At 36.9% G+C, this 15,394-nt stretch overlaps 1 protein-coding gene across 1 annotated transcript in view; it reads left to right on the top strand.

The window, feature by feature from the left end:
• Window positions 1–8,180: 8,180 nt before the first annotated feature.
• LOC135227035 (cytochrome b5 reductase 4-like) overlaps window positions 8,181–15,394 on the top strand; it is a 108,010-nt gene continuing 100,796 nt past the window's right edge. Inside the window, 1 exon segment of the mRNA XM_064266826.1 lies at window positions 8,181–8,561. The gene's annotated coding sequence lies outside the window, so the exon portion shown is untranslated.

Raw genomic sequence — 15,394 nt, 5'->3', positions numbered from 1 at the left:
TATTTATACATATAAAAAAAGAGAGTAATAGTAGTGCAGAAGATAAGAGGCAATTCGAAAAGCTATTAAATATGCTAATAGCTTTTCAAATTGCCTCTTATCTTCTGCACTACTATTACTCTTTTTTTATATGTATAAATACAACCACAATCTCCTATTCATTCTTTCCAATCTACGAAAGGAAAGTTAAAGTCTCCGGATAGGAGAATAGTCCAGTCTTTGTGATTTCTACATATATCATCCAATTTTTCTATTAATATGTCGCTCTTTAGTATTAGGGGTCTATATATTATGTTCATTAATTTTTCAGATTCAAATTCTACCGCTATTAATTCACATTCTGAGTTACTACATTTCTCATATATTTTTCCTTGTTTAATGTCTTTTCCATATATCGCGGTTCCCCCTTTCCTATTTATCTATCTGATCTATAAGTTTGGAACCCCTTTTTCTGATCATCATTACCAGTCTTTTGGGAATACCATGTTTCACTTATATTCATTATATCTATTTTCTTTTCAGTTTGGGTTAGTTCTTCTAAGAACTCTATTTTTCTTTTTGAGTTACTCGTAACTAAACCCTGCGCATTCATCACTATGATGGTTTGCGTGTTATCCCCTTCATTTAATATGGGTAATAATAAGGATTTTCCCATGTCTCTTTCCTGTTCTGGTATGTTGTTGTTTTCTTCATTTCCAGAAATTCTGACATTAAAAAATCCAACTTTTCCAATACGTATATTTGATCTTCCTTCATCATAATTATTCATTTTGTGTATGAATTTGCAATTTTTTTCTGTATCTGCACCATCCCCTGGCATTGTATATACAGTGCTTTTTTCTTGCACTGTATCTTGGAGCTGATGTTTGCATTCTCGATGCTGATATTCCATAGCACGGTGATGGCTTGTTTTTTTCCTTCACCTCATGTTCTTTGTTCTTTTCTATACCTGTTTCTTTTTTATTTTGGATTTTATTATTTAATTGATTTTGATTCATGGCTACAGGGTGCCTATATTTATATTTTTTGTTGAACTTACATCCTTTTCCTTCTTTTAAGTTTTTGCATATTTTTGGATGTAGATCTCTGCATTCGTCCTCGTAGTCGTCTAGGTATGCACATTTACCATAAATCTCATAATTGTGACAAACCTTGGGATGTTTGTAGTAACATCTTTCACCAAATCTGCAATTTGCTCTTTTAAAAAGGGTGCAGACTGTGTCTTTTTTTTCTTTTTTTTTCTTGCTCTTTCCCATCAGTATGAAGATCTGGGTAAAGCCTCTTCAGGATTTTATTTTGTGTTGTCGTGTTGTAATTTATTTCCTCGTATGTATGCTGCTGAATTGCCTCTTATGTAGTATCTATGAGTATCTCTGCATCCATACTCTTGTCCTGCTCTTTGTTTTCATTATTTTTTTTTTGTCATTTCAGTTTTATTTTCTTCTTTTCCATTTTCCTCTTCATCTTCTTTCGTCATCTTCATCCTCTACTATTTGCACATTAAGTCTCGATTTAATAACTATCTATCCATGATAGGCATGTTGAGCAAAATACTCTTATATCCTTACTTGTATTTTGTATCCTTACTTGTATTTTGCTGAACTTCTGCGCATTGGGGATGTGTGGGTATGTTGCATGCATAACATTTCCTGATTAGGTTTTGTGGATATACTATGCTATACCACACCTTACACAGTTTACATGCTTTAGGCATTCTTTTTCCTATTTCATCAATTAGTATATTCACAATGTTCACCTTATTCATTTTCTTTGTTGGAATGTGTTGATTGATGTAAATTTTCTTTATAAGTCTCTTGACCACTTGAATTTTATTTGGTACTCTTTCGATTATTTTCATAATATTTTCTGCTGACTTGTTCCAGTTTGAAGGATCATATCCTTCCAATATGTCTATGAATACTTTTGTATCTTTTTGGTTAGGGCTGTTATTGATCTCATAGATGAGAAATGCCAGCTCCCTTCCTGCTAACTCATCATATTGCATATCTGCAATGCAAGCAAGATTTCGCCATTGCTTGCCGCAGTTGGAGCTTACTGCCATTCTGATCAAATTTACAATAATTCACTCGATAAACTAACTTAGTAGACGCTTTATCTTACTATTCTCACACTAATCTTATCACTGACAAATTGCGAACATTTTTAGATATAATTCGTTTTCTAGTTGTATGTTAAACACATGATATCAGTTGATTAATCAGACTATGCACAGGTACGTCTCACCAAGCAAAATGGCACTACTCGAGAGAGAGTAGAGGGGTGTTAGGTAGGAGAAAGATGGAAAAAATGAGTGAGAGACAGACAGACAGACAGAGAAGAGCAGTTGTTTGGGAGAGAGAGAGAGAGAGAGAGAGAGAGAGAGAGAGAGAGAGAGAGAGAGAGAGAGAGAGAGAGAGAGAGAGATTTGGTATTAGTGAGAACAAAGAGGGAAAGAGAAAGTGATGGTTGGAGAGAGTAAGAGAAAGGAGCTTTCTATTTTCTTTCTTTTTCATTTAACCAGACTGAGCCACAGCAATGTGTGGCTGGGTGCAGCTCATATATATATATATATTATATATATATATATATATATATATATATATATATATATATATATATATATATATATATATATATATATATATACAGGCAGTCCCCAGGTTATGTCATAAGCCGGAAATTCGTAGAAAAATCCTAAGAAAACCTTACTATTAATGCTTTGGGTGTATTAAAAACTATGTAAACTGCATTTTTATTGCATTTTTCATAAAAAACATCAAATATTGATTATTTTGCATTTATGGAGTCATATTTCTTCCCTCAGATTGGCGTTGTAAGTGCCGTAACCCTGGGAATAATTTCTGATGAACATAATTGAAAAGTGCCGTAACCTCGGAACGTCGTAAGCCGAACCCATAATGTATAACAGTAGATCCCCGGTATTTGCAGGGGATAGGGAACCCCCTCCAATAGTTAAAATCTAAGAATTCTTGCTACCCCCTCTAAAATTGCTTATGACTGCCTATCTTGAAAGCTTGAATATCAATTGTATACTTAAGTATCATCCTACATCAAATATACCTTAGATTTTTATCCTGATATTGTATTAATCTTTGAAATTATATTATTAATATAATTTCAAAGACATCTTAAACATTATCACCCTTAAGAATATATAAATACAGTCTTCTGACCATCCCAGCCAAGAGAGAGAGAGAGAGAGAGAGAGAGAGAGAGAGAGAGAGAGAGAGAGAGAGAGAGAGAGTGAGTTTATCTCTTTGATCTCTCAGGAATGTTAATCTATTTTGTCTTTACTACGCGACTGACAACAACAAAATTTATGTTTGTGTTTTTGCCCTCCAAAGATGTATTACCTTTACTATGCATTTTAAAACACTATAAACACACACACACACACACACACACTGTGCATGTGTTAATACCGATTGGTGAGAGAGACTCAGATTAGCAGTATGTATCTTTTCCTGAGGGAGAGAGAGAGAGGGCTAATTAAGTATCTACTCATCTATCTATCTATATGCATTTCTTGTTCTACCCGAAAGAGAGAGAGAGAGAGAGAGAGAGAGAGAGAGAGAGAGAGAGAGAGAGAGAGAGAGAGAGAGAGGAAGGAAGGTAGAAGTTGGTTTGATCAAGAAGTGGCAACATCTACCCTTGCCCAAGTAATGGACATATTTGACATGTGGGACCCCCCCCCCCCCATCCTTCTCTAGCTTCACAGTTTTCAGGTGAAATTCAGGACTGATTTTTGTTAGTTGAAAATTTTTAAATAACTTACTATAGAAATGCATAAATATTGTAATTACAGTGTATTATTATTTGAAAAGTAGTACTAATATTTAGGCAAATTACTTATTTATCATACAAAACAAATATTATTTTCTCACACAAAAATAAACACACAAAACTTCTTTCATCTTTGTAAGAGAGAGAGAGAGAGAGAGAGAGAGAGAGAGAGAGAGAGAGAGAGAGAGAGAGGTCTGAGGTAGCAAGGGAGAAAGAGAGAGAGAAAGGATTATTATTATTTTTCTTATTTAATGTTATTTAATCATATTAGACTTAATATTTGAACATTAGTAAATAATTTTTTATCACAAAAAATGTAATAACATCAGAATACACTAATTAGTTATTATTTCTTGAAAAAAAAAAGCCCGCAAATTGCCCAATTTTTCGCGAATAATTTATAGATAGGTGCCACAGAAAAATCTGCGAATATGTGGGTTTACTGTATATATATATATATATATATATATATATATATATATATATATATATATATATATACATATATATATATATATATATATATATATATATATATATATATATATATATATATATATATATATATATATATATATATAAGTCATATCACATTTCCGTGATTCATATACATATATCGAGCTACAATGTCCTTTAATATCTAATTCGCTCTACCTCAGAATTAATATATTTTCATATATGCTTAACCGAAGGGGAATTTTTTCTCGATAATAGATTTGCCTGGACCAGGGCGCGAACCTATGGATCCTTTCAAACCCAGGAACGTCAGTGAAGCTTTACCTACTACACCACCGCGAGAGGCTAAAAGTTCATGTCGCCTCTCACCCTCATATACTTTCGCGCGCAGGTAATTAGTTGGTTTGGAGACAACATCAACCCACCTATTATCGAGAAAAAATTCCCCTTCGGTTAAGCATATATGAAAATATATTAATTCTGAGGTAGAGCGAATTAGATATTAAAGGACATTGTAGCTCGATATATATATATATATATATATATATATATATATATATATATATATATATATGTGTGTGTGTGTGTGTGTGTGTGTGTGTGTGCGCGCGCGCGCGCGCGTGTGTGTTCACTATTACCATATTGTCTACAAGCTTCAACTGTTCCGTACTGCATTTATAACTCATTTTTTTTTTCATCCCATAACATTGCACCAACATTCACAGTTTTTGTTCCCCTTTCTCACGTCCTGCCACCCATGAAGATATGGAGCCACCACAGAGACGTAACACAACCATGTTTCAGACTCACTTGTACTGCAAGCCAGTCTCTCTCCCATCTAGATGTTCTAACACAGACTTTGCGTTGATCACAAAAGCTTTAGTTACTCTCTAGACTCATTTCCCAGTTGGTTCTGCTTTATATAGTCTCTGATAATACGTTTATTTGAAATCGATTGGGTTGCTCAGTTACAGTTTAATATAAAAAAAAATTTAGACCTAATATTTGTTTGAAAATTTAGACCTAATATTTGATTGAAATGAATAGCGATATGTGGCTTGCGAGTTTTGATGCAGTCTGTCATATCATCAAACTACCGGCTGATGATTTGTTAGAATTTTCACCCAATAAGCTGCAAGGTAGCAGACGGCTTGATATACCAGTCAAGAAAACTTCAGTACAATTAATTAAACTAGGCTTAAAAGTTTGTACATTCGAATTTAGCTGGGAAATTGTCTCAAATATGGTATGACAGGGAATTTCTGTTATCAATTTCCTGCAATCTGTTCAAGTTTTTTTCTTTTTTTTTTTTGAGAGCAGAATGTCAGGTAAAATTATTCCACTCACTGTAGTGCGTTTTAGGTATATTGACGTAATTTGCATTGAGCCCTAGAATGAAAATGTAAATAGTTAATTTTGTAAATAAAATTGACTGGTTTCACCATTAGAATTCACTTTTACTCTCTTTGGGCTGATGATAACATAAAAATGGTAGCAGCCTGATAGATTTAAACCTAGTGTGCATAGAAGCCTTGCTGATATTTTGCCCTAAATGTTGTTTTTGATTTTCTTTAAAAGAAAACGATTGAAATGGTATTTTGTCTGTTCGTCTGCCCTCAGATCTTAAGAGCTACTGAGGCTAGAGGGCTGCAAATTGCTATGTTGATCATCTACCATCCAGTCACCATACCAAATTGCAGCCCTCTAGCCTCAGTAGTTTTTATTTTGTTTAAGGTTAAAGTTAGCCATGATCATGCATCTGGCACCGCTATAGGTGCTAACAACACAGGCCACTAACAGGCTGTGGCTGAAAATTTCATGGGCTGCAGCTGAGAGTTTCATGCAGCATTATATGCTGTACAGAAAACTCAAATACCCCGAAGAAACTGAGCATTTTTTTTTTTTGGGGGGGGGGGGCCCACAGCATTTGAGTAAAGAAATTATTTTCTACATCCATGTTCTTAACACCAATTATACGTGAAGTAGCCTCAACTGTATTACATGTTATAATAGGTATGGTCAGGATTTTAGCCAAGAATTCGACGGTGGATTGAGGACTAGAAATACTTTTTAAGATAATATAAGCAGAAAAAAATTGAACAGAAAAACTGTACTTATACTACTTCTATTTAGTAATTATTTTGAAGATATTCCTTGTTTTCTTAAAAACGTCCGCGTTATTGTTGCATAAAAGAGCAGTAACTCAATGCAGAATATATTTTAAAGCTCTCTCGTAACAGCCCCTCGAAGGATTCCCTGCCAGAATCCCTCGTCTGTCTTGTGACAATACCTGTTTTGGCTAGATAGTACTAAAATCATTGAGAGAGAGAGAGAGAGAGAGAGAAGAGAGAGAGAGAGAGGAGAGAGCTTAGGTTTGAACGTTAGGGGGAAAAAATAGGACTAGAGAGCATGAGGAAAATGAAAACTTAAAGGGTTTGGTCGATTCTTGGAAGGGTGCCCACAATTTAATGTTCGCCATTAACTCAGTTGCTGGTGTCTTGATTTTGAATCAGATGAATTTGTTTCTGGTGATTAAAAGTTCATTTCTCGTTATGATGTGGTTCGGAACCCACGATAAGCTGTAGATCCCGTTGCTAGGTAACCAATCGGTTCCCAGCCACGTAAAAATATCTAATCCTTCGGGCCAGCCCTAGGAGAGCTGTTGGTCAGCTCAGTGGTCTGGTTAAACTCAGATATACTTAAGTTGGTCAGAATGAGGCCTTGCCAGTGCATGTAGGTGTGTGACTGTCAATGGATGGATTTGTGCATGCATAGACCTAGGTCTACTACCTTCATCCCAAAACTCTTTCTCTTGAACAGAGGTTTTCAACCTGGGAATTGGATGCGCGCTCCCCACGGCTCTCGAATGATTGTGGAAGCCGACCTTCGATGTTCTTGAGCAAAAACTGCTCCTCGGCTGACTATATAGGGTGGTTGATGAAAAACAGTTTCAAGCATCTCGTAAATTCCCTTTGCAGCTGATGTTATCGTAATGTATTTTGTTTTCGCAGCTCAGTACCGTGACCTTGAAAATTAATTGCCAAACTAAATAGTCTTTATTTTTTATGGAATTCTTTGTGTTCACAGTATTATTGGTTATGTCAGGTAAGTTATGTACTTGCTTCCCTTCAGTGTAGTACTTGGAAATATATACAATATGGAATTTTTTTTTTTAGTTTGTTTTCCACTTTACGCAAAGTGAAGGGAGTGCATTATGGACATAAAAAGTACCTGAAAGGGTACGTAGGAGAAAAGGGTTGAAAACCCTTGGTCTAGAACATTTCAACTGGCCTGAGAAAGGAAGAGGGTGTAGGTACTATTGAGGATTTTCATATACTTTCATGGAGTACTGAATACAGTCGTCTATCGTATTTCTCTCTCTCTCTCTCTCTCTCTCTCTCTCTCTCTCTCTCTCTCTCTCTCTCTCTCTCACAGCTTTTGTCAAAACCCAGCATAATCAAATTAATTTGTAGTACACAATTTATTACGGAAGTCAGCAGAACTCACGGGAGTTTTAGGGAGTATGCTCAAATGAAATGACTGGAAGTGTTATGGTCATTTTCACCCGTGTTTCGGCACTGACTCGAGAAATGTGTCAGCTGGAGCCGCCTTTATGATGGGCGATGGAGTGAGGGCGTAAAACTAAAAGACGAAGACGTAGGCCTAAGTTGTTGGGCTATCTTAACATTGAATGTCGAGACGCGTAGTAATGAGAGATACTTCACCTGGAGGAGCCATGAGAGAGGAGGAAGCGTAGGTAAACCTATTGTGGAGGAGTAGGTGAAAAGGGCGTGTGGGTTGAGGAGTAGTGAGGGGAAAGGAGGGGAGATAACCTAAAGGGATACGCGGATCCCTCCCCCCTCCCTCCCTCGCTCACCGAGCCTCCTCTCAGTCTCCTCTCCTCTCCGTCTCCAGTCCAGTACTTAAAGCAGTGCAGCGGTTGACTCCGTGATGAGAGGATCGTAGCAGCGTTCCGCGCCGTGCTAATCGTCTCTGGAACGGCCTCCCGCAGCGCGTTCGTCGTCACTCGGGCGCCTTTATTTCTCCTTGAAATTTTCCAGGAACGTGACGTCGGGCGTTGTTTTCCCCTATTTAACTGGAAGGGAAATTCCAGGACCTGGAAAGGCGGGCGTTTCTAGTATAATTGTATCCTTCGAAGTGCGATCGGCCAGGAGCCCTCAGGTGCTGGCTGACCTGTTGCACCTTTTCTTACCTTGCCACGATTGCACTTCTTGTCCTTTGACGTTTTTGTATCGTTTCTCTTGAGTGATATATTGCCCCCCGTGACAGAAAGAGCGAAGGTATGTGCTTCGGTTTTGTTCTGACGCCAGAATTCTGCTCCCTTTTTATTTTTGTGCTGTTTTATAGAAGGAACGGACACTATATACTCTGTACCGTTTGAGTGATAGAATTTAGCTGAGGGAGTGAGACCAAGTTAATTTTATAGATGTATAAATATACGCATGTTCTTCATGCTTGACACACACACCCACACATAATGTATATATATATATATATATATAATATATATTATATAATATAGAGATATATATATATATCTATATATACACGCATAAATTTACACACAGATTTATAGAGATGGAAGTTACAGAAGATAGGGGGTTTTTATCAACAATAACATATAATTCTTGTTATGTTAACTCAGGACTCGTGCATTGTAATAGTTGTACTTTATAAAATATGAAATTGTGTAGTGCAGAGAAAATGAATTTCAAAAGACAGCCATGTTTGAATACCTTTGTTCTGATTTATAAGGTGAGATTTCCTTTGCATCCTGCAAGCACTCTGACGCTTCCTTTATGGTAAGGCCCTTCCTTCCTTTCCAATAGCTCTTCTGCAAACTGTCCAGTGATTCGTAGGTCTTCCTCTTCCCTTCCTCCTAACACTTCGAGAATGATATAGTACTTTTCTTCAGCCTTACAGTAAGTCTTTCGAAAAGCCGACCAAACCTTCTCAAAACACTGGTGGTGTATCTTCTCATCTGTGCAAATATTTCTACGACTTTTATGTGTCGCCACTCTGCCAGTTCTCCTTGATGCCAGTTTTCCGTAAAAGAAAGCTGTTGAGATGCTTTTTCTGTCCGCCCTCAGATCTTGAAAACTACTGAGGCTAGAGGGCTGCAAATTGGTAAGTTGATCATCCATCCTCCAATCATCAAACATACCAAATTGCAGCCCTCGAATCTCAGTAGTTTTTATTTTATTTAGGTTTAAAGTTAGCTATGATCGTGCGTTTGGCACCGCTATAGTACCTACATCAGGCTACCATACTGGGCCATGCCTGAAAGTTTCAAGGGCCGTGGCTGAGATTCTCGTACAGCTTTATACACTGTAGAAAACTGATTGCGTTCATTATCCACACTTCAATCTCATAAAAGAAGTTGGCACAGGCCATCACACTGGGCCGTACCTGAAACTCATGGGCTGCAGCTGATAATTTCATGGGCCGTGGGTGAGAGTTTCACACAGCATTATACGCTGCAGAAAACTCGATCGCATTCATTATCCACACTTATTCACTCTCACGAAGAAGATGGCTCAACACTCCATTCCTACATCCCCACCTTCATTCCCTGATTCTTTTGTTACTCGCCTGTTTTTCCTTCTAGTCTTCCTTTTTTATAAAGGCACAGCATGGTTATGAGTAAATACTTTATTTTAAAACTCTATGTCACAAATAAAATGGATGATTTTGAATATTTGCATGGCTGCTCCTTCAGCCAACTGAAGAGGGCCAGCATACAGACGGACGAGAGCTGCCATTTTACATTTATTCTGGACTTGTAGTGTTTCAGAATGAAATATTTATGAATACATAACTGCTGATATTAATTTTATTTCTGGTCCCAGTATAGTGATGCTCCATAGATCTATTATGACCTTCCATTATGATTCAGTCAATTCGTTTTTTTAACCGTCCAAGTGCATTGTTCCATATTATTTCTAGTTACCATCAACCTCAGTATTTTCATTCTTGCTTACATTTTCTCTTGTTCATAAATGCTCATGAATATTTCTGTCAGGAGGAACGTCTATCCAACTATCAGTTCCTCTTTGAACTCCGAGCCTAAGTACCATGACATCTCTTTCATTGTCAGCCATTTTTGCACTAACATCACCTAGAACAACCACCCTTTCATAAATTCCAAACCCAACCAGAAACTCCTTCACTCTTATTTCTTCATCTTTGGACCATACTGTTATTCTTACTATTCAGAAGGTGCAGCCTATTCATGTGGAACAAGCCCACCAAAGGGGCCATTGACTTGAAATTCAAACTTTCAAAGAATCTGGTGTTCATTAGGAAGAAGGAAGACGAGGTGAAGGGACATACAGAAAGAAGAGACCCCACTTATTGAAAAAGAAAATAAATTTATAGATTCACAAATGTATTAAAATGTAATGGAGAATAGTATTAGGGTATTAATGTATTGCATCTGTGCTTGAACTTCTGAAGTTCTAATTGCGAACTCAGTATTGCAATTTTTTTTATTTCGTCACTCTGAAACATGCTCTACAGTCCTCGAACTGACACATCTGTTCCCCTTCACCTCTTTCCAAAGCTTTACTGACGTAACACTTGCTACCCATCTGTTTCTCAACACCTTCCAATTACCCCAGACACTATCGCTTTTCGTGTTTTGCATTACATAGACGCTTTGTCCTTTCACCTTTGTATCAGCCAGTGACGAAACATCCAGTCTCCTCTTCTTATGTGTATCGGTACCACACATTTCCTGATTGTTGCACCTTCGTTGAACACAGGTTATGGGTTGCAAACCCCATGCTATCAGCTATTTGGTGGCTTTCACACCACATAGTGTCAGGAATGCTTTCATTTGCTGTTCCCACTATCGTGTCGGACATTTAGGAGACATACCCGCTAGCCAGAGTGTCCACAACCCTATATACATTGTATGTGCACCCCAGTCCATTGACGTGCAGATTGTATTCCTTACTACGACTGCACTGGCTTTATTTCAATTGGATGTCCATGGAAGCTTAGATGAAAGGAAGAAATGGATTTCTGAGCCATCTCTCCTTTATGGAGGTGAAGTTGCCTAATGAATGCAAATGAGAAGAAAATGTTATACATCCACTGAGATTATTTTTTAAAAAAGTTTTGTAGTATATCTATATGAAAAGACCTGATTGGGTGAGAAATGGGGAGATCCGTAGTAATAGTAATGTGATGAGCATTGCTGAGTGGGATGAATGAGAGTACTGAGATGGCATGGTCTTGTGGAAAGAAGGGAGAGGTTGCCACCTGGGAAGTGCTGGATTGATGATATGGAAGAGGCACTCGATAGGACGGGACTTAATACACTGGAAATTTGAAGGTGCCTACACGATAGAGATGAGGAACTGTTTGTGGAGTAGGGCTTCACAATGCTTTGTTGAGCCATCTGTGCGCATGCGCATGTGTGTGTATGTGAAACTATTAATGTTACGGAAGGTCTAAGAAGTTAAAGGTATGGATGTGAAAGTGAAAATTTATTGTTTTTTTTTTTCTAATTGAAATTTCTATTCTAAGGATCACTACAAAAAATAAATAAATAAAATAAACGTACTTGATCTATATGACTAAAATAGTATTCCCAGTGGAACACACCGTTAATGCATTAAGTAAAAAGTAAAACCAAGATCATATATTAAGTTTCAGAGTTAAGCCACCGCCATCTTGAATTCAAGATGGCTGTGGTTAAGCTGATGAGAAATGAAACGCATAAGTAGAAAAATGAAGGTAAGGAATTATCGCTTACTATGAAACGAACAGAAAATTTGTCTAAAATACGGAAGAAAATTTTCTTTAATGTCTCATTTCTCGTCAGTTTCTCTCTCTAACTTTTATATTCGATTTTTATGCCTTCTATTTCAATCAAACGGCTGCCGAATGCTGCTTGTAGCCGTGAAGATGTGAATACGAATTGAAACAACAGGAACAGGTGGTAATAATTTGAAAATGTAACCTAACATTTTCTTAGCTTTGATCGTGTTATAAATTCGACACTAAAAGCAACGGTGTTATTACTATATATATATATATATATAATATATATATATATATTATATATATATATGTATATAGATATATATATATATATATATATATATATGACTATATATATATATATATATATACTAACACCTGTTGCTTTTAGTGGTTCGACAATAAAAGCAACAGCTGTTATTACTTTATAATTATTTATATATTATAATTATAAATTTATATATATATATATATATCTATATATATAATATATATATTATATATATATATATAATATATAAGAGACGAATACCACTAAGGAAAGTGAAACAGTGGAGTGATTGCAAGGCCTTTCGGCACACCGTCCTTTACTATAGTAGATTCACATCAACCGTGCATTTGATGTCTAGGCCAGTCCCTTACGACGCTCCTGATTGGCTGTTGATAAGCCAATCACAGGGCGGGAAACTCTCAGTCTCTCTCGAGAGTTCACATAGGCAGGATGTAAGTTCCACCTCTCTTTAGAGATACAGCTTTCAAAAGTATCCCTGGGGAGATGTGGAACATACATCCTGCCTATATTAACTCTCTCGAAAGACTGAGAGTTTCCAACCATGCGATTGGCTTATCAAGAGCGCTGTAAGGGACTGGCCTAGATATTAAATGCACTGTTGATGTGAATCGACTATAGCTCGGACCATTGTGGTGTTGAACTGGCAATCATTCCATTGTTCCACTTTCCTTCGTGGAATTCGCCTGCATTTAGTATATGTTCACTATGTTCCATATCTTTGTGGTTCAGTATTTATATATATATATATATATATATATATATATATATATATATATAAAACTGTATAATTTGCTTGTCAAAATGTTCGATGTCGAGGACAGACTTCCTAAATCTAGTAGAAAATGTTGCTTTTTCCAAATATTATTACTACGAGTCGAGCTGCACCTCTAGTTGAAATTCTGGTTGCTACAAGGCCGAGGGCAGCATCCACTGAGTGACTGAGTAGAAAAAAATAGAATATATGCGTGACTGGTTCTTTTCCCGGCGTTGTTAGGCTTTGGAATTTTTTTTTCTCTCACTTTATTCCTCTGAATGGAAGTCTTGGTAGTCCGTGAGAGGCAGCAGCTTCGTCGCCTCCTTCAGAGGAACATGACGCTTCGTTCCCCCTCCACCCTCCTCGTTAGTGTTCTGTGAAAGAAAACTATTGAGATGGCTATTTGTCTGTCCGTCCGCACTTTTTTCTCTCCGCCCTCAGATCTTAAAAACGACTGAGGCTAGAGGGCTGCAAATTGGTATGCTGATCATCCATCCTCCAACCATCAAACATACCGAATTGCAGCCTTCTAGCCTCAGTAGATTTTATTGTATTTAAGGTGAAAGTTAACCATGATCGTGGCAACGATTTAGGACAGGCCACCTCCGGCTTTCTTTGGCCACTGCACGGAAAACTCGATCGCGCCGAAGAAACTTCAACCCAATTTTAAATTGTCAGTTCTGGCACTAAAGACGAGTTGAATTGAGTCTTTCGAGTTGAGTCGTCATCTTTCAGGTCATTCTGTGTCGTTCAGCGACAACGAATGACTATCGGGAGGTCATTAAGGAAATGTAATGAGGAACCTGTCAGGCTAATCCATATTGATGTGCGGAGGAGGCCCTGGAACCATTCCCTCCCTCTCTTCCTTCCGCCCTCCCCAGAGGAAGGCTAAGGCATCCGATATTTAATTATGGGTGTTGCGTAATGAGTTTCTTTACTTGAATAGAAGATATGAATTAGTCAGCCAGAAGAGAAGAGGCGCTTCTTACAGTAAGGGGGGAAAGGCTGCCTTGGTCCCGATCAATATTACCAACCTCCGCGAATTCAGTATTGTTTATATTTTTTTTCACTTTACTTTTTTTACACTGTAAAGGTTACAAGCATATCCTAAAGAAAAAGTTATTTTTTTTACACTGTAACGGTTACAAGCGTATTCTAAAGGAAATGTTATTTATTTTTTTTTTTTACAATGTAAAGGTTACAAAGCATATCGTTAAAGGAAAAAAGGTTTTTTTTTTTTTTACAATTGTAAAAGTTACAAGGATTATCGCTAAAGGAAAGTTTTTGTTTTTTTTACAATGTAAAAGTTACAAGCATATCGTAAAGGAAAAGTTTTTTTTTTTATTTATTTTTTTTACACTGTATAGGTTACAAGCATATCCTAAAGGAAAAGTTATTTTTTCTTTCTTACACTGTAAAGGTTACAAGCATTCCTAAAGGAAAAGTTATCAATGTTTCATGGGGAATATCGGTTTTTGCCAAATATAGTTGTTACACTAGTTTTAAAATCATTGTATTATTTTATGTGTTTAAATTTTAAATTCCTTGCCGTACCTGTTCGTCAACATCTCTCGGGTTCCAGTACTTCTTCAAACCTAAATTTCATATTCCATTCCAAGAGATCACAATCAAAGTAATTCGCCATGAACTGGCTCATGCAATGATCTGTTGCCGGGAAAATCACTGGAAAAATCAAATGAACAGGTGGAAGTAAATTGTAGATGCCAAAATATTTCCTGCAACTGAAAAGAATGATTATTCTTTGGAGTCGTAACGATTGAACGTTTAACTTCCCGGGCGCAGGCATTGTTGATGGTTGTAGTTAATGCCAACTGTAAGATTTTCCAGCATAAAGTTCAAAATACCTACCAAGTCGTCGGATTTCTAGTTTACATTAGATTTTTATTGAAGCTTGTGCGCGTGTTCGACGTTAACGCGCATTGTAACTGTCACCGTGCCTCGACTATCTGTCGCATAAAATATTCACTTACTATACGATATACATTGCTCCGAATTACTTTGTTTTCAGCACTTTATACATTAGACTGTATAAAATTGTAAGGTGCTTTCTTAGATAAGTACGTTTTTTAAGTGATGAATTGCACCTGACTACGAATATTTCTGTAGAAAATTTCCGTTGCACATTTTCAGAAATATTCAGGCAATGAAGCATTCTAAGCAGCCTGGGCAGTTCTTGTCATTTTTCACGATGAATTTTCCTATGATAGAAATACGAGCAGCGTCAGAAGTTCCTTCGTATGCTGCTGCTGCTGCTGCTTCCTTAGTCGTCATGGATA

This window comes from Macrobrachium nipponense, chromosome 15 (assembly GCF_015104395.2).
Source record: "Macrobrachium nipponense isolate FS-2020 chromosome 15, ASM1510439v2, whole genome shotgun sequence".
Lineage (NCBI taxonomy): Eukaryota > Metazoa > Arthropoda > Malacostraca > Decapoda > Palaemonidae > Macrobrachium > Macrobrachium nipponense.
This window is presented reverse-complemented; position numbering and strand designations above follow the sequence as displayed.